This window comes from Protopterus annectens, chromosome 13.part0, assembly GCF_019279795.1.
Source record: "Protopterus annectens isolate FY-2018-M chromosome 13.part0, PAN1.0, whole genome shotgun sequence".
In the NCBI taxonomy this organism is placed as follows: domain Eukaryota; kingdom Metazoa; phylum Chordata; order Ceratodontiformes; family Protopteridae; genus Protopterus; species Protopterus annectens.
In genome coordinates, this window is record NC_056747.1 from 1,253,231,735 (window position 1) to 1,253,254,128 (window position 22,394).

The window sequence follows — 22,394 nt, forward strand, 5'->3', positions numbered from 1 at the left end:
CAAGAATCCAACATGCAACAGACAGAGTTGCACACTTGAAATAGTTCTCATGACCTACAATGTATTTAGAAGGCTTGTAACACCAAGCCTAACCACAACATACCTTTCTTCAAGTGGAGAGCTAACAAAATTTAGACAAACATCCCAACAACTATTCAGTTATTGCAATTGTTGTGTATTCATTCACATTTTCCCCACTATGAATTATACAGAATCATTATATTCATTACTAAAATTAATTTTTCGGACATAGACAAGATGGACTACTGAGTCAGTCCATTGTAAGAATGAGAGAAGCAGGTCTATCTTTTACTGCAGCAAATGCAAAACAAAACAAAACAACTATTGTTTTTTTTTTTTGTTTGTTTGTTTTTTAAGTATCAGTTGTTCTTTCAGTTGTTCAAAGGTGAGAAACCATGAAAAGCGTGTTAATGTTTGGTATTCAGGAAGGCCCAAAATAAAGAGACAGACAAAAAACGACATGCAGCCACCTTTATTACCATTAACTTCAGACTGTGCAACACATCCGGAATACCAGAACTCATAATGTTCCACTGAATTCTGACATGGACTGCACGAGTCAAAACTGTTAAAGGTATATAGACATCCTACATTTCTGTTTTTTCCCCCACTAGTTAATTCTTGTGTGTGTGTGTGTATCTATCTATATATATATATATATATATATATATATATATATATATATATATATAGATATATATATATATATATATATATATATATATATAGATAGATAGATATAGATAGATACACATACACAGATAACAGAAACACACACATATGTAGTGATACACAGATATACATGCTTTGGGGATAATCTGCAGTGCTGGGTGGCCCTCTAAAGCTGTTCTATAATATCTTGAATATGCTTGTTTTAAAGTACATTGTTCTGTGACCATGTCTATATCAGGTATTAATGAAACAAAAATATTGTCATAAGCAGTTAGAGTCATTTATGCCACCAAATAAATGATCTAGTATCATTTCTAATAATTAAAACATCTACCCAAATAATCTGCTTAGAGTGTTTTCAGTAGTTATACTATGACTGGCATTGGTGTATGAAACAATAAGGTAAGGAAAAAATAAAAAGGAACATTTCTTACACCAGACTAGCATCATTGTTCTAATACCAGAACATTTCTCACACCAATCTAGCATCATTGTTCTAATACCAGAACATTTCTCACACCAGTCTAGCATCATTGTTCTAATACCAGAACATTTCTCACACCAGTCTAGCATCATTGTTTTAATACCCACATCTAATTAATGTTTAATTTGTAATGAATTTGGATGTTTAATTCCTATCACACATGCATCTTGATTTAATAGCACTGAACCCAGCACAATTGCATAAAAAACAGGAAATAATCACCCTGAACATGCCAAAATGTGTATTTCTTGCTCTTTCTTTTTTTTTTTTTTTTTTGTTACTAAGAGCAACGCCTGCCTGAAACCTAGCAAAAAACTTCACTTAGGTTACCCGCAAATAGTTTTACCAGTCTTGACAGACGTAGATCAGCTATTGTAAGGACTGATAATGTTTTCTTTACACTTACCCCCTACTGCTTGGGATGCTTTACTTGCATTTGTTACTATTTAGGTGCCTTAGTGCAGTTTAGGAAAAGTCTTATTAAATACTGTGCATCTGAAACATTCTGTCATTATGAAGGTGCTTCCCCATTAATTAGGTTTTACTCAGCAGTTATTTCTGTTTTACTTTAACTCTTTGTTGTTGCTTATGTTTAGCTGTATTACGCTTTGTTATTATTTATAACTATAGGTTACTAATTATTATGTTACATTATACCTGAACTTCCCTTACTTTTTTGTAGTTGTTATTGTTTATTTACTTTATTATTTTTATAATTCCTCTATCTCTGTCATGGCTGAAATACAAACATTACTTATACAAAAAGAACCACATTTGAAGACTTTTATAATAACAAAAGAGATGTGGGTAAGTAGTTACATATAGTTCAAAGAATAAATCTGTATTTTTACATCTGTTAAAATGTACACTACAGTATGGCTAGAGCAAATGAAGGATTTTCATTGACTTACTTTAGCATACACCATAAGATTTTTAGGGCATGCAGTATTTTAAATGAAATACTTAGAATATCCATTTCAGTTTCTGTTTAATGTAACACAAATGAATAGCAAATTAAAAAAATGGTTGCAACTGTTTCCTGTCATTTTTGTCATAGACATGTCAATATGTTTACTTTTGTTAGCCATTTTGCAAAGCATATTTTTAAGCTAATTTTGCTGTTAAACAGTCACAACACAGCATATAAAAGCATCCATTTTGTATTTCTATATGTATTTTATGGTCGATATTTTAGTAAATGGAAACTTTTGTAATGGAAATATTATCCACAACCATAGACAGAATGCTAGATGCACAATTAAAAGCCAATACCAAATTAATGGTTTAGACCGCAACTTAAAAAAGGCACAGATAAAGCAACCGAATGCCATTCATAATTTTGAGAAGAATTCGAAATTAAATGCTCCTCTACAGGTAGATAAGCTGAAATTCCCCAAGTGTCAGTCAGATGAAGAATAAGACCAGAAGAAAACAACATTGATCACTGTTTCCAGAGGAAATCATCGAAGGTGAAATTACAAAGTTTGCACCAGTAATGATTCACATTTTTGGGAGATTTGTTAATTCTTTGAGTTGGTGTGACCATGGATTTGCTATATTAGTTCGGGGGGGGGGGGGCTAAGTCACATCCATCATAGTATTACCCCAACCACCGTTGCTTCTCTGCCTGCATTCTGCTTCACCATTTATAAATGATGTAACCATACAACCATATGCATCAACATGAAAACATAAGAGAAAAATAAATGGATACAAGCTAAAAATAATAAAATATAAGACATACATAAATCATGTACAAAAATGGAAGCAAGTAAAAAGTAAATCAACTTCATCATAAGCTTTGCACTGATATCACAAATGTCCTTATTATATAACATATAGACTATTGTTGACAAATAATCCTCATTCAATTTCCACCACATTTATTGTCTAAATCAGGCATGGGATTTACTTCCATTGTGGTTAGTATGTGTTTTATCAACAATTGCAGCTAACTGCATCCTATTCCTATAACCATTGTCCTGAGTGCCATATATAACATACGTATTTCAGAGTGTATGGATAATTTTCTATCTGAGGACTTCTTAAAAATGGCTGCTAGTTCACTTTATTACTGCTGTATTGTGGACACAATCACCAGCAATGCAAGAAATCCAAAACCTCAGAACAATAATGCCAGTAATGAGGTGATAGAGAATACCCCATGAAATATAATCTGTGTATATAATATCCTATGAAATATAACCTCTGCATACAATATCCCATGAAATATAATCTGTAAATAAAATCTCCCATTAAATACAATATTTTATACAATATCCCATGAAATACAATCTGTGTATATTGTATCCCATGAAATTTAACCTCTGCATACAATATCCCATTAAATATAATACATGCATATCATATCCCATAAAATATAATCTGTGTATATAATATCCCATGAAATATAACCTGTGCATACAATATCCCATGAAATATAACATCTGCATATAATACCCCATGAAATATAATCTGTGTATATAATATCCCATGAAATATAACCTGTGCATACAATATCCCATGAAATATAACCTCTGCATACAATATCCCATGAAATATAATCTGTGTATGTAATCTCCCATTAAATACAATCTTTTATACAATATCCCATGAAGTATAATCTGTGTATATAATATCCCATGAAATATAACCTGTGCATACAATATACCATTAAATATAATCTGTGTATACAATATCCCATGAAATATAACCTGTGCATACAATATCCCATTAAATATAATCTGTGTATATAATATCCCATTAAATACAATATTTTATACAATATCCCATTAAATATAATCTGTGTATACAATATTCCATGAAATATAATCTCTATAGTGCATAGTATGACCAATATAATACATGAAGCACTATCAGTCTCCTCTCTACACACTCAAACTACACAGCAATGTAGGCAATGCCTTTTTTGTGCATACATTGTCAAGTTTCTAAATGCCAGAAGTTGCTTGTTAATTTTATTATAACTTTATTATACTTCATAAAAGAAAAGAGTCACATAATGATAAAGAACTCCTAAATTGCTGTTAGAAAGCAAGGGAAACTGCAAGGAAGTATATAGCAAGGTTGTTTAGTCCTACATAAAGAAATAGTAATACAAGAAGGCTGGTGGGGGAGAAGTACTGTACAGGGATTTAACATAGATGTGAGGGACTTGTAATTTACAAAAAGAGTAATTAACAAGTATAGTACACAAGTGAGAGAAATGGCATGCCCTAAAAAACTTAAATGGGTACAAGTATACCAGGAAAAGGATAATGAATACAGCAGATATTGAGGGGCAAAGATGGGTACCAATTAAATGTAAACAAAAAGTGCATTCTAGACAAATAATTATACAGAACAAAAAGGAAGCATGTAGGAGACGGGCTGTATTAATCATCCTTATGTCAATGATGTATGTGATTCATATTTAAATTACTACAGCACACCAGAATATGTACCCCTTAAGGCTTCTGAGAGTAATATCACACATAAATGAAAGAATGAATAATCTGTTTATAGGTTCAGAGAAGGTTACTAGGCTAATGGCCCTAGAGCTTTTACAAGCCTTGGTATATTTATCCCGAGTTGCCCCAATTGTCAGTGGTTAGGTAAGTGAAGTTCTCAGAGGTAAGGGTCTATGGTAGCTAATATTGACTCCCTCTGTCCAGGATGGACATGGGCACCATCCCAGGAGTGAATTTACGGTCACCCATCCATTGATCTAGGTTGCATTTGAAGAGGGTCAGGGAGTGTCTTAGTTTCACGTGAATTCGAAGCTTGTTTCAGAGAAGTGGCAGTCTCTGGTAGATGTATCTGTCTCTCCATCGGGACTCATTTGTGTCAGATGTGTATGTGATTCATACTTAAATTACTACAGCAAGCCAAAATATGTACACCTTAAGGCTTCTGACAAGTAATATTGCACACAAATGAAAGAATGGATAAGTGTCTCTTTTAGCAATTAAGAAATTACATAAATATAGGTTCATAGGTTCATAAATTCATAGTTAGGTACTAGGCTATCTGCCCGAAAGCATTTATAAGCCTAGCCAGAATGTGTTGGCTTTCACTACCCCCTTAGATTAGTTCCCTGTGCCTCTGTCCAGTAGAGCCACTGAAGTGATCCCTGGGGTAAACTTTCTGTTTCTCATATAGTCGTCAAGGTTTCTCTTGAAGAGGGTTAGCAAGGAGCTCTGCCTAATGTAGATTGGAATCTTGTTCCAAAGCATGGGAAGTCTCTGGGACAGGAATCTATCCCTCCAGCATGTCCTATTTATTGTTGTGGTGAGGTTTAGATCCCTAGAGCATGTGGCTCGAGGGGATAAGGTTTTCTTTAGGTGGAGCATGTCTATCAATTCTGGGTTGGACATGGCCTTGTATGTCAAGCAGAGATCACCTTTGAGTAGACAGTATGCAACTGAGTACAGCTGCAGTTTCTTCAGTCGAGCTGCATAAGGCATCTGTTTGCGGCCAGTGATCCTCTTGGTGAGGTACTTCTGTGGTCTTTCCAGCTGTTGCAGGTGTCTTGTAAGGTACATCCCAAATGGGGAGTTATACTCTATGATGGGTCTGATGAGTGATGAGTAGAGGGGCACAATGACCTCTTTTGATCTGGATGCGAACCCTTTTGTGATTAGGTGGGCCACATAGAAGGATTTTCTAACCACTTTGGCAATGTGATTATCAAAGGAGAGGTTACTATCTACTTGGGTCCCCAGATCCCTTATTACATCTTCCGTATTTAGGGGGCTACCACCTATGTGGTAGTTTGTGGGTACTTTGTTTTTTCCAAAGGGGATGACTACGCACTTTTTGGCATTTAGCTAGAGGCCATGATTTTGACACCAGATATCTATCTCAGTGAGACCCTTTTGGAGGATGTCTATGTCAGCCGGAGAGTCAATTATAGCCCCTAGTTTGCAGTCGTCTGCAAACTTGGTCAGCCATAGTCCTTCTGTGCGCGTACCTCTGAGAAGTATGTGCTGAACAGGAGGGGTTCTAGGACTGAGCCTTGGGGAATGCCACTTGTAACCAGTTTAGAGTCGGACCTAGCTCCTGCAACTCTCACCATCTGGGTTCTGTCCGTGAGCCAGTTGGCAACCCATCTTGTGACATAGGGGTTTATGTTCAGGCTGGTGAGCTTGTTTATAATACTAGAATGAGGAATGGTGTTGAAGGCCTTAGCGAGGTCTAGGTAGGCTGTGTGTACCACCTTTCCCTCATCTATAGCCGTGGTAACTGTCTCAAAGAAGTCCACCAGGTTTAGGAGACATGATCTGCCCTTAACAAAGCTGGGTAGGGTCCAGTGTTTGTTGGTTCCCAATGTCTCTGTTAATGAGTTCCATGATGATGCACTCCATAGCCTTGCAGACCAAGCTAGTCAGGCTTATAGGGAGATAGTTCCCGGGGTCTGTTGTGGCTCCACCTTTGTGCAGCAGAATAACCGTTGCTGTGCACCACTCTATGGGTACATAGCCTGTGGAGAGGCTGAGTTTGAACAGTGTGGTTTAGGTGAGGGGTTAGTTCATCTTTGAGCTTGTGTAGGACGCAGCCTGGGACACCATCCGGTCCCATTGATGCTGTGTTTTTGGCTTTGGAGAGGGCTGTTTTAAACTGAGTGTCTGTGATTTCGGGGACTCTACATTCTTCTGGTATGGTTATGGGCCCTTTTGGGGGTGAGAGGAGGTGAAGTTTGCGCTGAATCTGTCTGGCAGGATATTGGCGATATCGGTCGGTTCAGTGTATTTTGTGCCGTTCTGCCCTAACTCAGAGCAGATCTGAGCATTGCCACTTAGATTCTTGACATTGCTAAAGAATGCTTTGTGGTTATCTTTGGAGTCCTTGACAATTTTTCTTTCAAAGCGCACCTTGGATGATTTTATAAGGGATCGTAGCTTCTTGCTGATACTGATCAGGGATGTCTTCCCTTCTTGAGATTTTACTCTTTTTTGTACTAGTTTCCTCCTTCTATTGTATAGCTTGTTTATGGCAGGAGTCCACCAGACTGGTTTCCTTTTCTTGGAGGAGAGAGTCTTGATTTTGCTTGGGATGGCATGATCCATGCATTCTTGTAGGTGCCCGTAGAATGCATTAGTAAAGGATTTTGTAGCTTGGACAGCATTATCCTTTAGTATGGGGGCTTTGAAACTTTCCACCTCGGTCTTAAGTAATGTGAATTTTGCTTTTGAAAAGTTTTTCACTGTGGTTTCTTTGTCTGGGGGTGGGGGCGGAATGTGGATATCCAAAGTGATTTGCTTATGGTCAGATCTAACCAGCAAGGGGTTGACCTCCAGTGTGGAACACCGGTCGCCCATGTTGGTGATGACTAGGTCCAATATGTTGTCACCTCTGGTGGGAGTGTTGACCAGTTGAACCAGGGCGTTTGAGTTTATAAATTCTAGGAAATGTCGGGCAAGGGAGTTAGTACTTGAGTAGTTCTCCCAGTTAATGTTTGGGTAATTGAAATCACCCAATATTAGGGTGTTTGGTAGGACCTTTATGTTTCCCAGTGTTTCCAGAAATGCAAAATGGGGGTCCTGGGACATGGTGGGTAACCTGTAGCAAGCTACAATCTGAATTGCAGTTCTGCCCGTTGTTAGTTGCATGTGGATGATCTCTGAAGCATCTGTACCACTAACCTGGAGGTGTGGGTATCTTTGATGAATATGGATACGCCCCTGCCTTTTGTATTTCAGTTTAGGTTCTGTGGCCGAAATGTTTGGTATGAGTTGTAGCCTGGTAGTGCTGGGGTGCTCTCTGGAGCCTTAAACCAGGTTTCTGTTACTGCACATATATCGATTTTCTCCATACTGAGGAGTGCCTCGAGTGCGTGCATTTTGAAGTTTAGACTTCTGGCATTGAGTAGTATTACCATCAGTTTTTTGCTACTTGTGCTATTTACGGCGGTGGTTTTGTCTTTTGAGCCTTGCCTAAAAAAGGCACTATGTGTGTGTGGCAAGAGCCTTGGCCAGTATTCGAAAGCCTAAGGGTGACAGGTGCAAGCCGTCTCTAGCGAAGCAGCGTGGCTTTTCGAGCATGTCATCCCAGGCAGACAGACACTGGATCCCCTTTGAATGACACCAGAAACAGCAAATTGTTGAAATCGAGAATTTTTTCTTTATACCATGGTATCATTCTTGGTGACGGCAGAATGCTACTCAGGGTCAGGGTCATACCGGCCTGGGCTACGTGATCAGAGAGCTCATCCATGTCTCTTTTCATGTAGTCCAAGGAGGTACGGCTCAGGTCATTCACACCAACATGGACAATGACAGAGTTGTATTTGTACTTGTTCTGGAGTGACCTGGATGCTTGTGTTATGTGGCAGATTCTGGCTCCTGACAGGCAGCTAACAGTAACCTTCTCCTTATTCAGCCTAGTGAGTGGGACATCAGTGTGCCTGACAATAGAGTCACCTATTACTAGTGTGCTGGGTATGTTATTTTGCCTTAAGGGCTGTGACTGCATGGCACACTGGTTTTGTGAAGTATGCGTTTCATGGTTTGTGTTGGGGGGTGGAGGTTGCTTGGATGTTTGCTCTCTGTTGGTTTTGCAAATTTTTATTTAGAGCCTCCGAGTATGTTTTCATGTATTTATGTGTGTTATTTGCCGGTGCTGGTTTAATAGGTCTATGTGAGACTGGTGGTGTGATGTAAGTATTTCCCTTCTCCTCTTGACTGTCTGATCCAGTTGTTTTGAGAGAGCTTAGCCTTCAGTTTGGCTGTATAACTGCATCAATCGCATGTATTAGTGTTTGGTGGTAGGAGGAGAGGGTTGTCTGTGTACATGAAGCAGTTTTAACATTGCCTCAAAATGCCCAGATTCACCAGATGGACTGGAGAGTACACCTGAAACTGCCCTTTGGAAATGCCTGGATAGGTACAGTGAACTGTTTTACTGGATGGCTGGTAAGGTCGAAAAGAGAGCCTTGTCCTGTACAGTACAGGAGGGTCAGTGCTAGGGTTTATAAGTGCTTGCTATAAGTTTTGAACAAGTGCCAGGCTAAGAAATGAATGGCTTGAGTGCTTAAGTTGAAAGTGTGTCTAGTTCCAAGGGAAAAATTGAAGAGGAGACTTTGTGGAGCTGGGAATAGTTTTACCCTAGCTAACCGGTGCTGCCCGGCGTGCAAAACCAGGTAAATGTGGTATTTATATCAGGGAAATGAAAGAGAGAGAGAAATTAGCCCAAAATGGCCAATAAACTACTAACTTCTGGGCTGAAACCACTCCTCCAAGGACAGATAGGCTGCTCAAAGCTCCCCTCTCTCACAGGTGAACAGAAAAACTTCCGTATATCCAGGTAAGGTATGGGCAAACACAGAGATCTGTAACACAGCCCTGAATTCAGCACTAACCTGAAAACTGGACTATACTAGCTTAGAAAGGCGGGGAAACAAGTATAATTTTTTTTGTTTGTTTGTTTAGTTTTTTTTTTTTTTTTTTATAAAATACAGCAGATACAATCAAAAAACACTTTAAATGCACAGAAAAGGATACTTATTGTTATATATCGCAGATCAGAGTTGTAGTCAGTGCCCCTAGTAATAAAGTAGAAAGAAACACAAATACAGTAAAAGCAGATGAATAAAGTGCAATTTTTTTATATATATAAAACAATAGAAAACAAACAAACTGATTTAAACAAGTTACCCAATTAACCAGAATAAAAGCTCAAAACTGAGCCCTGTTCCAGCAGTCTTCAATCAGACAAGTTCTAACTGCACACTCCTGCTACTAGGGTGCAGGGGAACCTTCTCCAAAAAAAGATGATCTGGATCAGTGCTCAAGTTATACAGCTTAAGCTAGATTCAGCAGGCCTGAATCTATGGTCTATGCTACAGCAACAAGGCGCACCAATTTCAGAAAGAAACAGTTCAAATAAGCAGGCACAATAAGCCTTTGACCAGAAATTTCCAGCTCAGAAGGGCAGAAACAAGCCTCTCCTCCCACAAGAGTACAGGCCACAAACCCTCTTAATGTAGAATAACTGGTCTGAAGCTCAAGTGCTTAAGCCAGAACTAATACACTTTTAGAATAGCAGACACTGGGTCTTCAATCAGCAACTGAATATATATATATATATATATATATATATATATATATATACTTAAATATATAATCACTTTTGTCATGAGATCTGATGAAAAAAACAAAACACTTTTCCCACACAGCTAACACCAAATTAGCATATATTGGGACCCATCTAGCCCCCATAGCTACACCTGAAATCTGTTGATAGAATTCACCCTCAAAAAATAAAAAAATATTTCTTGAGCACTATGTCCATAAATTGGGCTAATGTGGCAACTTTACTGTGGTTAAGTCTTCTGTTGCAATTAAGTCATTGTAAAAAAAAATATATATATGAAGCAACAGCTCTTACTAGTAAATAAAATATAAATGCCATGCCGATAAAAAAAGTGTGATCCTGTAATATAGAAGTGTCTCACTGTGATTGGTCACAAACAATGCAATATGAATACAAGGTCTGTGACATAAAATTGAGGCCTTTGAAATGGAATTCCATAACTTCTGCCTTAAAATTTTGAAAATGTAGTTTACAAAATGAACTATTAAAATGGCAGTAAAGTATTAAGTAAAACAACGCAATATATTTATAGCTAACATTCAAATTTCACCACCACAACCTCCAGGGCCATACAGACTACTTCTACTAATGTTAAGGTCATATAGACTCAGAGATGCAAAAAGTATTTGCTTGGTTTCATAGCAACACAAAGCAGTCCTTTAACTCTGATGCACTGCAATCTCAAATATTTAGTTTGCGGTGTAAGGACTGACACACAAAAAAACCCCAGCAAATATTCTTTTTACAAGTATTCCTTAGTGTAAAAGTAGAAAAAGTGCAACATTACAACATACACTTTGTACATATTTGAGTGTCTGACTGCTTCAAGATTAAATGCTGTAAAATAAGTAAATGTGATTTATCAAAAAAAAAAAAAAACAGGTTACATTTAACCATTGTAGAAATATGTCATGTTGGAGTAAATATTAATAAAGTGTTTTGTCACCTAATAAGAGCAGGAAGAAATAGTATTTTGATAAAATCAGTGTTAGACCTTACAGCAGTTAACTATAGTTTTGTCACCTATTATTAAAACAGAACTTTAGTAAACCATTTAATTATTTAACATGTGAAGTTGAGAGGAATACACATCTGTAATTATCAATGTTTCCCTATTAGAAATTTAAGTTTTGCTATTTTACAATTTTGATTTTAACATACTTGATTTTACATCATAGTCACATGAATATATACTTAGTTCAGTAAGAAATTAGTCTGATTTATAGCAAAACCAAGCAGCCAGTATAATACACACCCTCTGATTATATATGAACAGGTACTTTTGGTTAAACCCACCTAGCCAGCTACTAAAAATATAAACAATATGACACAAACGACGTGAAGGTTTTATAACACACATGCTTCACGCACTGAGTCAAGTATACTGTTTTGTAAGCAGTTCTTTTTATTTAATTAAGAATCTTTAAGTTTGTTTTCTTATTATTTGTTTAAACTGCAAAAGATAAAAGGGCAACTTAGTTTTGGAGATGGTTTCTGCTTGTCAAATGCCTAAGTCGAGGGAAGAAATAAATGCCAATGGAAAAGGTCGAGAGGACAGGAATAGCCTGCAGTGATGTATAGCCGCTGGACAGCGACTACTGCATGCAGTAGCAGAGGACTGGTAGGGGTTATCAAAAACCATCTTGTGTTAAGGGGTGTACCTGAATCTCAGTGCTTACCTATGTTCCTGAAACCCAGAAATGGGGGAGTGCTGGGCATCCTACTGAATGGTTAGTGACCTACCATTTTTGGCAGGAGAGTGGAATCCTACAAACAGAAAAAAATACCTCTCATTCCAAAGATAATGAGATCCTTTTCATTATGGATAACTCATCCTGCAATTAAAGTGATAGCGCTTTTATGAAGGTAGTTCCCAAACCAAATGTGTGACGACTGATGGCTCCAACCAGAAGGAAGGAATGTTGTGCTACAGGTAAGGGCTGCTGACTTTGGATCAGGGAAGAAGGCCACACAGTTAGTACATACGGCTTCTAAGGAACAGATCATACTATTTAATTCAAGATTTAGTTTGAATGAAAATGCTTTCTTATAAAGCATAAAACATTGTAACATAGGCAGAGTCAACAACCAAAAGCACAAATATCACAAGGATATGGGCGGAATTATAGACTGTGAAAATATCTCATTATAATGCAATTAAACATTTCATAAATCACTGAAATCCAAATTAAACCTTCTTCTATAAGACTGGGAAAGTCCATTAACTCTGAAAGTAGTTTGGACTAATAATGACGTTTATACAGTAATTTCATCACTCGTGAAAGTAACACAGTTTCAGAAAGAAACCAAGATTAAAATATATGCACATCATTGAATCATGTGATTTTTTTGCAGAATTATAAACTACAGCTTACAGGGAGGTTTTAGGCAGAGCTGTTTTTTTTTTATTTTTTAACTTTAAAAAATATTTCAGCCATCTCTTGAGATAAAGGGGTACTCAGAGAATAAATGAAGTCTGTTAATATAGCAAACAGTGACACTTAGTGGTCGTGTTTAACAAATGCAAACCTGAAAACCCAGGCAGAAATGACTATAGTTGTTCACTTGCTGTGCCAAAGTTATTTACTTATGTAAAACTTCTAGTTGATTATACTTTCTACTGTTTTTAGACCTGCAATTATCTGCAGTAACATCCAGTAGAGATCTGCACTTCTTAATTTAAAAGTACTGACACGCAATTAAATAAATAAAGCCAGGCAGTTTCATTACAGTTTTGTGAACAAGAAAATCCTGATCAGTTTTTCTTTAACCAGAGATTTGTTGTAGGGTCATAAGCAACAACCAATTAACTAGTTACACAACTAAGCAGAAATAGGGATACAATTTTTATTACTGCATATGCTTTGACATTATGAAACACAATTTCCACAAGGTATGAAGCATTTCACACTAAAATGGGGCCTCTTCCCCTATTGTTCAATCCTGTAACTCACAGCTGACCACTAGAATGCACCCATTAATTCTCATTAAACAATCTGATACTGCAAATAGTACATGACTTTTATATTACCACAACAAATAAAATTTTAAAATAGAAAGAAGGTTAAAGGAAATTAAATATATTGGAGGCCTTCAACAATAATGAGAGGTAGTTAATCATGGAGTCAATCACAATGTGTACTGCTTAACTTCATTTGTAGCCTATGAAAAGATACTTGTGTATGGCTATATCCGAACATCCACCTACATACTGTATTGTCCATCCATCCATCTATTCACAACCCTCTTTTCCCATTTTTGCACATAGGGTCAGGGTGTCACTTCAGCAGTGACAATCATCTAGAGATGACCATATAATATAAACAGCTTGCAGTATTGTCTTCTTATGCATAATTCTTTCAGCGTAAACACAGATATAGCTATAATAATGTAAAAATTAATTACAGCACCGTTATAAAGATGTTTTCTGCAATATAAATTGTACTGGGCTTCAAAAATAATGCTCTAATAATAGCAGCACTTATTTTTCCATTTTATGTTAATATTTAAAATATTAGCACATCCTGATCTTATTCTTATCAGATACTGCATGTAACAATTATTATTATTATTATTATTATTATTATTATTATTATTAATACAGTATTTTCAAGGGCCACGTTTATGATCACATTTTCACCCTCTTCAGCATGTCACATTTAGGGAACAGCAAACCTCAAAAAACAGCCAGCACTGGTATGAGAGGAAAAAAGTCTTTACTAAAGTCAGACCACTGTCCACAAACTGGTTGTACATTGATAAAGGCTTTCTGGCCGAAACCAGTCTGTGGACTGTAGTCTGACTTTAATAAAGTCTTTTTTCCTGTCATGTCAGTGCTGGCTGTTTTTTGAGGTTGGCTGTTTCGTATTTTTCGCCATTGCACTTGCCATACGTGAGGAGCTGTTGCTGGTTACATTTAGGGAAAAAAACACAGTAACATTAGAGATGAATACAGTGATGAACAAACCATAACAAAATCAGCAGCAAGGCCTTGAGGCCTAACAATGTTAACCAACAAAATGAAGTCAAATGCTCATAATCTGTTTTAAAATCTTGATTTCTGTGTGATACATATGGCTCAGTTTCTGATGTTCTCCCTATTTCTAAGTCTGTATGGAATTTGTATAATTCCCATTTTTGAATTTGTGGGCTATGCTCATGGCACCTTTGCCAGGGTCATGGGCTACGCTGAGTAAAGTGTCATGACTAATGCATCCAGTGTTTTCCTGGGAAGTAAAGTCCAAGAGTATTATTTGCGATGTATGTGCACAATGAATGCCATTCCTGCATGCATTTTAGTATTCATCTATCCATGACCAGCTTTTTCCCCCATTTTTGCACATGGGGTCAAAGTGGCACATCCACAGTGACCAGAACTGAGTAACACTGATATGACTACAATAAGCTGAAAAAGTCATGTGTTGGTAGTGCTTGTGTGTTTTGCCCTGGTATGACTCGGTTCTTAAATGCCGAGTAAGTGCCTGTGTGAATCCTTTAATTCAGTCAGTGATACCCACTTAGGGCACATAATTGCTGAGGTCACCAGTCTGCATGCATTTCTCCTGCGTTATACTAATTTCATACCTTGGTGATACACAACAGTAGAAACATATGCATTTCCACAAACATTTAAGACTTTGCATGCATTTACCTCTAATACGCTTTGTTCCATTATTTTACTTTCATGACTGCTGAACCACATGGATGGTTTCTGGACCAATTATTGGTTCATAAATCTGAACAAATCAATAACGATCAATGTCTAAAAGGACAGGGGCACAGTAAAAACGGGTGGAGTGCTGGTCTACACACATGACTGCCATGAAAGCTAGCTCTACTCCTGACAGACCAGCATTCTTGTGATTTTTTAAGCCAACACAGGCTTGGACGTTCAAAGATTCTAAACCAACATCCTTTTACAGAGAAATGCCACTTTTTTTTATTGTACCACTTTAGTAACAGAAACTTTACCCTGTTTTTGAGATCTCTATGGCATCTTTATAAAACACCTGCTTCATTAAATATATTGCCTTTCCTCTGCACAGTCCTAAGGTTTAAACAACTACAATATTCTATACAAAACAACAGACACACTGAAGATACATCACCTCTCACTGATTCGCATACTGTTCAATATTTTGAGTTTAGCAAGTTAAACATTACTTACATGTCTGCGTATGGTCTGCTGTGTAGAAATCGCTAAGAACTCCTCAAACCAATATAAGGGAAGCCATATAACTATCTGGCTAAAAAATATACACTGACTAGAGAAAATGTAACTTTAGATAATATAAAACAGTTGTACAGCAAAGAGGAGGAAACTGTTAGTGCTTGAACGCAGCTGCCTTTCATTAAACTGCCATTAACCCAGTATTTGTTTTTTTTCACACTTAACTTTCTCAGTCCTCACCCAAAATGAGAGCAAAGGTAACACCTTGTCCTAAATTTGGAATCTTGTTTGTTCAAAATACAGCTGACTTCATTCACACTAAAAACATGCAAAAGAAAGCTAAACTCATCAGTCAGCAAAAAAGTCCCAAAAACAACTTAACAGACACTTTAAGAGATAAAACATGCAGCTGTAAATTGTAATGTGCAGATTTGTAAGAACAAAATACCTTCAAGTCACATGTGAATCCAAAAGGTGAATTACATAAGGAACAATTAGACTGATTACCAATAAAAGCCTGTGTACCAGCCATGTATGAAACAGAGTTTTTTGTGCAGTATTTTTGTGAGTGCAGTAAAATGTCACAGTACCAGATAGAATGTCTAATTACTCAATGTTAGAAAGGTAGCCTTGTAAAGAATGTACAGTTGTGCAAGTAGACTCACACTCGTAGCTGGCTTTAGGCACCAGCAAACCCTGAGGTCGCTGGGAGCGCCCTGTTTCTGGGGGGTTCCAACCATACCAAGTTAACTTATCCTGATATTTTGTAACATTTCTGTCAAACCAGCAAAAGCTAATACAGCAATATTTTATACTCAATAAACCAGCTAGGTAATAACTCTTATTTATATCTCCTTTAAAATTCAAAGATATCTCTGGTTATAGAAACAGTGTTTTATCAAGTAACAGGCTTCACAGTTCCATTAAATATTTTACCACTGATATAGTGCCCCTGGCTTAATCATCCTTGACTATGTAGTGGTAAGGGGCACAAAAGCTGCTGTGGGTTGAGAAAATTTTTTTTCATTTTTTGATTACCTGAACAGGGCTGTGATATAACCTTGTTAGGATGAAGCTGATAATGGCCTCTGCTCTCATCTCCACACCCATTCTAAAATCAGCCCTGCTCAGATGTGTGTGTAGAGAAAGCTGCTTTAGGTTATGGGGGGGGGGGGGTGCTGGGGATTGGGTGGTTATTAATTCTTTAATTTTCATCACAGTCATACCTTAGAGGTATGCACAGGAGGTGCTTGGGCTGAGGACAGCATGTACATTGTTTTTTTTACATTTCTCACACACAGAACTCAGAGATATATAAAGAAGTTTATTACAGCTTGTGTAGGGGCAGTGTACAACCTAGGAGAACACAGAACTGTAATGATTATTTTTTTCACTTTCCTCACAATCACTCATCAGGCACGTATGCAGGTGGCTGCCTTTGGGGGTTAGGGGGTGCGGACGCCATTCTATGTATATGTATGTCAGCAGTCACTTGAAATACATGACCGTGGAAGTTTAAACCTATGCTTTCACCCTAACCTAACACCAGAGGAATGCACAGGCAGTGACTCTTTTTTTGGGGGGGATTAGGGAGACAGGTAGTATTCACAGACAGGACTTGTGTATGCCTACAACAACAGGCATGTTAGTTTATCATGAGCTACTATTTTGTCAGCTTTGAACATTAAGCCTTGGGCAAAACATACGTCTTCCTTGAAAGAAAAACAAATAAGACTGAAATTCTTCTCTTACTCATGATTTTTGTTTAGGCCACAATTGGATTAAAAGACTGGGGAAAAAAGGTCTAAAATGCATAAATACATCCCAAAGCATATATTACCCTATGGCTTCTTGGTTATTACTGTCCTGTCTTAGTCAGGAAAGGTGTGTTAAAAGGATGTAAGGAAAACTAAAGCTGAACAGCAACAGTGAATTTCTTTCCTTAAGCATAATTTTTGTTCAAGCCATCATCGGATGAAAAGATTGTTTAAAAAGAAAAAAAAATTAAAATACAATTCAAAGAGTATAGAAAAAAATGAATGTGTGTGGTATGGGGTGCCCAAGATGGGAACAGAGGTGAAGACTGAAGGATGTGTGTGTGTGTGTGTTTGTGTGGGGGGGGCATTTCATCTAAGTCCAGACCTGTACATAGAGTTGGTGTAATATATCATTGCTGAAACTAAATGCCAGCAACTGTGGATACCCCTTTGTGAGATGGGCCAACATAGTGTAGTAATTAGGCCTGTTGTAATGTAAGAGCATTGTAGCTACAGGTCAGTCTTTGTGTACTACTAATGTGGCACACAGGCCTGTCATAATGTAAGAGTATTGTAGCTACAGGTCAGTCTGTGTGTACTACTAATGTGGGACGTAGGCCTGTCGTAAAGTAAGAGTATTGTAGCTACAGGTCAGTCTGTGTACACTACTAATGTGGCACACAAGCCTGTCGTAATGTAAGAGTATTGTAGCTACAGGTCAGTCTGTGTGTACTAGTCCTCAAAGTTTGCAGTGTGAACTAAAAGGTTGCTTAGGAGGGGTGGCTTTGACAGAGTGATACTGGAACCTGACATTTGCTGGGGGCCCCAAAACACTAACACCAGCCTTGCTTACACCCACAGTAGATGTTCAGATGATCTCTGCTTTAGTCGCCTAAGCTATATAGGTTATATCCTCCTAAGGCTATAAACTATATACGTTATATCCTGTTAAGGTTATAACAGGCAGCCAGCTTCCAAAGCATCCAGGGCACCTTCAACCCACCTAAACCATTAGACAGCTTAAAGTAAGCTGACTAAAAAGTCAGGTTTGAGGGCCAAGCCCTTCACAGCTTTCATGCTAACAGAGAGAGTGAGGCTAAAGCCCTGAGAAGGACAATACTAGAAAAATAATAAAAAAAATTCACAGCCTGACATAAAAACATACAAAACAATGGAATGGAGGGAGGGAATGGCTACTGCAGCAGTAATTAATCGTTAGAATATCTACTATTATGGTAAGTTAATTACACAAATTTGCTATGTCCTTCATATGAATCACTGCTGCAGTAGCCTTAGCTTTGTGGGTAAATCATCATAGTTTAGATGGAGTGGGAGAAGGAAGGATAACAGTCTAGGACCCCCTGGAGACTGGTCCTAGGATAGCCTGCCCTACACCTGGAGAAGGAATCTAATTTATAGTGTTTTCTAAAACTGTGCAAAGAGGGCCAACTTGGAAAAAGCCACAACTGAAACCAGGGCCCTAGTAGAATGAGCCTTGACCTTGCCTGGAAAAGTTCTGTGTTGCTGGGAGTAACAAAATGTAATAGCATGTGATAACCATTTGGACACTGGTCATCCTTTCCCATTTCCTTCATTAGAAATAAGCAACTGATTAGAAGTTCTGAAAGATATTATTTTGTCAAGACAGTACCTGAACTGTATGTGGATATCCAAGGTATGAAGTATCCGTTCTCCCTCATTTTTAGGTTCTGGAAAAAGACTGGGAGATGGATAGCTTATATTAAAGGAAACTCTTATACCACTTTATGCATAAAAGAAGGATCAGTTCTCAAAACAAAACTATCTTTGTGAAATGAAATGTGAAATAAGATTAGTTAAACATAAGAGCTTGAAACTCAAATATTCTTCTTGCAGAGGTTAGAGCGGGTCTATATCATATGAGCAAATCGCACAAATTGCAAACGCTCATAATATCAAACATATCAGACCTCGAAGTGCTTTTTCTGAGATTGTGGTACAGTAAAGAATGGGATATTTGCCCTTTACTCACTGAAGTGTGATCTTGGACTTGGAATATATATTTAGCAGGGGCTATGGGGGGGTGCATCCCCCCACAATAGGAAGTTTGAGGTCTGGTACGTTCGATATTAAGAACGTTCGCAATTTGCGTGATTCGTTCATATGATATAGACCCGTTAGAGCAATATGTAAGACTGTTTTCCATGTCTAGAACCTCAACAATATGTAAGACCGTTTTCCATGTCTAGAACCTCGTCAGCCTGGTGAGCTGGTTCAAATGGAGCATGAGTTAATTTGTCTAACAAAAAACTACAATCCCAAGGAGAAGCCACCTGCTTTCGGGGAATCTTCTTGTTCAGCCCCCCTTTCAGAAACATTTTCACATGAGACTGCATTGAAAGAGGGGAGCCATGGGTACACATGCTGAAGTGGCCAAGAAATGAATCCTGAATGAGAAGTAAGATAGGTCATAGGACAGTAACCCACACAAAGAATGTAAAACCAGAGAAACACTAGTCCTGAATGTTTGTTGGTTCTTTTGATGGCATAAACTAGAAAATCATTTCCATTTGCAAAGATGTGATTTTCTAGTAGCAGTTTTTCTTGCCACCATTTATATCTGCTGTACATCCACAGAGAAAAAAGGTAAAAGGTATTAAGATCCTATCATCTAAGCAGCTGTTTGGAGTTAGGATACATTAATCACCCCTGGTCTTGTGTGAGTAAATGATGTATGTGAAGAAGGGTGTGGTAATTGCCCCTGGCCACTTCCAGAAGAGGGAAGACCCCTGGGCCAGAAGGAAGTCACTAAAATGATCTATGTGGAATCATTCTCAAATCCTTCTGAATCATCAGAAATAACCTGGATATTAGTGGAAAGGGTGGGGAAGCATGCAGGAACATGCTTGTCCAAGAAAAAGAAAAGACATCTGTCTTCCAGGCCATCTTGCATGAAGTCCTGGAGCAGAATTTTGCCAAGTAATTGTTTAGAAAGGAGGCAAAACTATCTGTTTGTGGTGTTCCCCACTGACAAATCAAATTTAGAAGACCCTGTGATTTAGTTTTGAATCACGAGAGTCTGTCCATGTCCTGCTCAGCTTGTCTGCCACACAAGTTTGCTCTGATGGAATGTAAGATGTCTGTAGATTGATATTGTGCTGAAAAGCTATATGCCAGGCTACCATGGCTTGTCTGCACAGAGGATAAGATCTGGTTCCCCCATATGTGTTTATGTACTACATCACTGTGGTGTTATATGTAAGTTGTAGAGGTCCCAGGAACCACAGATAATTTAGAGGGTTGACAGCATTTATGAGAGCTAAAATCTCTTTTATATTGATGAGTTTTGGTCTGTCTTTTTTTATTCCAAAGATCTTGCACTTTTATTCCCACAGACACTGTTCCCCAAATAAAGATGGAGGTGTCTGATGAGACTGGCTGTGGTGGAGCAGAATGGGAGAAAGGGAGACCTGGATTCAGAGAGATTTGGTGTCTCCAAAACACAATCTCTCTTTTTCCAAATCATAGATCTGTCAAAAGTCAAGGGGTTTTGGTGCTTGGACCCTAGAGATTTCCGATACTGTTGTATCTTTCAAACATGGAATCTTACAAGAGGTATCATGAATATCATTAGTACCGTGAAACATGGAATCCTGAGTAATTCCCTCGCTAAGACAGAAGTCTAAGTGGAAAATCTCAGGAACAGATCTAAGTACAGACATACTTTTTTTCCTGTGGAAGAAAGAAAAGATCTTTGAAATGAGGTGCCCCAGCAGATAACCCAGAAAAACAATGCTGTGAGAAGGAGTCAGAAAAGACTTCTGAATCTTTTCTTGGAATCCCAGCCTGTGAAGGAAATCTCTTAGCCAGGTGAGAGATCCCTGACATTTTGAAAAAGACTCTGCAAAGATAAGCAAGTCATCTAAATAAGGAAAACTGGAATACCTTGCAGTCTGCAGTTGGTTGTCATAGTAACTAGATACTTTGTGAACACCCTTCCAGCAGTAGCTAGCCCAAAGGGTACTGATAACGTGATCCAGAAATACCTGAAATCTAAATCTATGGAATGTAATGATATGCATCTTTTAAATCTATGGTCACTAGGAAACTCAACAGGGGAATAGGGAGTAATAAGTTGTAAACTGACAGCATTTTGAATATGGGCATTATCACAAACTAGTTTATTTATTCATTTTATTTTATTTAACATTTGTTGACGGGAAAGTCCGACTAGGTTCCACAGAGCCTGTTTTCAGTGGAGGCCTGGGGAGAAATGCTCCAGACGCATGTCTTTGGAACGTGGGAGGAAACCGGTGTACCCGGAGGAAATCCACGCGAACACAGGGAGAACATGCAAACTCCGCGCAGAAGGCACCCCAGCCAAGAATCAAACCGCAGAACCCCTTGCTGCGAGGCGACAACGTTAATCACTGCACCACTGCGCTGCCCAGTTTAGAAAGGAAAAGTCCAGAACTGGTTTCCAAGAAGCTTCTTTCATTGGCACCAGAAACATCCTTGAATAAAATATGTTTTGTATAGTAATGTAAGATGCATTTCTTGTGCTAAGGTTTTTAACCATATATTCCAACTGACCTGTATCTTTATTACTTATAAGCTAAGCATGTATTTCAAAAGAAAAGTTAACAGTCATGGTTATTCCAAGATCTTTATACTGAGTAACCTCCTTAATTTATTACTTATAAGCTGAGCATGTGTTTAAAAAACAAAGTCAGCAGCCATGGTTATTCCAAGATCTTTATACAGAGTAATGTCCTTAGTGGGTGCTTTAGTAGGTACACAGATGAATGAAAATGACCCTGAATTTGTCACAACTAAAGTGTATACATAGCTAAAACATATACCTATGGTGTATGCCCACTCACTAATCTGTCTCATATAAGAATTAAGTGTTCAGTATCAGATTCATTTGTGCATTGAAATTAATCATACAATCAGCTGTGTACATATTTATCCAACATGACTTAAGCTTAAGAATGGAGGCAAATACAATATTAAATAATGTGGGACCAAGAACCAAGTATTGCTGAACTCCAAGATGGACAGGAAGAGAAGTGGAAATTGTGCCATGTATGGTTCCACACTGAGATCTATTAATTGAGTATGACAGAATCCATTTTACTAAGAAATTATTAACCTTAGCCCTGATTAGGTGTTGGCAAGTTACACAGCGGAAAAGGGAGTCAAAGGCCTTGGCTAA

At 37.9% G+C, this 22,394-nt stretch overlaps 1 protein-coding gene across 1 annotated transcript in view; it reads right to left on the reverse strand.

Moving 5' to 3' along the window:
- Positions 1 to 22,394, reverse strand: part of TBKBP1 (TBK1 binding protein 1) — a 2,809,732-nt gene that overhangs the window by 466,360 nt on the left and 2,320,978 nt on the right. The gene's annotated exons all lie outside the window — the stretch shown is intronic.